This window comes from Orycteropus afer, unplaced genomic scaffold, assembly GCF_000298275.1.
Source record: "Orycteropus afer afer isolate SDZICR_OR568_19922 unplaced genomic scaffold, OryAfe1.0 scaffold00351, whole genome shotgun sequence".
Lineage (NCBI taxonomy): Eukaryota > Metazoa > Chordata > Mammalia > Tubulidentata > Orycteropodidae > Orycteropus > Orycteropus afer.
The window spans coordinates 932,184-933,307 of record NW_006921938.1 but is presented as its reverse complement, the minus strand read 5'-3'; positions in this window follow the sequence as shown (position 1 = coordinate 933,307).

The following is a 1,124-nucleotide window of genomic DNA, read 5'->3' as shown; positions in this document are numbered from 1 at the left end:
AATGCTGAGATGAACATAGGTTTGTGTGTCTTTTTTATCTAGTGTTCCTATAACAAATGCCACAAGTGAATGGCCTTAAGAAACAGGAATTCTCCTACCATTTAGGAGGTGGAAAGTCGGAATTCAGAATGGAAAATCTAGGAGCTGTGTGAAGGACATTTTACCTTGGACTATACTTCTGCATCTTATTGCAGGCCACTGGAGTTTGAGGATTCTTGTAACTCATACAGCTGCTGGCATCTGAGGTTGACAGACTCAAAGTCAGCAAGTAAGATTGCACATTCCAAGATCAAAAAGCACATGGCAGGTCATTAGTTCAAGTCAAGGAAAAATCTCCAAATCAGTAGGCAACACAGTAGGCCAAAGAAGGAAAACTCATCTAAATGCAGGATCCAAGCTTGTCAAAAAACTAGAAAAGCAGGCCACACCCTGAAGACTACCACCTAGATGCTCACAGCAAAGCAGATTCCACCATGAAGTGTTTACAATCCCATCATGGTGAATAACTACATCCAGCTGCCCAGCTACTCAAAAGCATGACCTAGCCAAGTTGACACACAACCTTAACTATCACAGTGCATGTATCTATTTTTATGACCACTCTTATTTCTGTAAGGTATATACATAACAGTGGGATTGCTGAACCCTACTGGAATTTCTATTTCTATTTCTAAGGAAATGTCATATTGTAGGCCATAGTGCTTTTACCATTCTGGAGTCCCATTATGAGTTCCATTCTCCCCACAGTTCTCTGAGGTTTATTATTATTATTATTATTATTATTATTATTATTATTGCTGTCATGAGATGTTGTTAGGTGTCATCGAGTTGACTCTGACTCATAGTGACCCTAAGTACAACAGAACAGAATGCTACCTGGGCCTGCACCAGCTTCACCATCCTTGCTGTGCCTGAGCCCATTGTTGCATCCACTGTGTCGATCCATCTCAATGAGGGCCTTCCCCTTTGTCGCTGAAACTCCACATTATTGAGAAAGATATCCTTCTCCAGGAAATGATCCCTTCTAACAACATAGCCAAAGTAAGAGAAAGGAAGCCAGGCTATTCTTGCTTCCAAGGAGCATTCCAGCTGTACTTCTGGGACAGATTTCTTAGTTCTTCTGG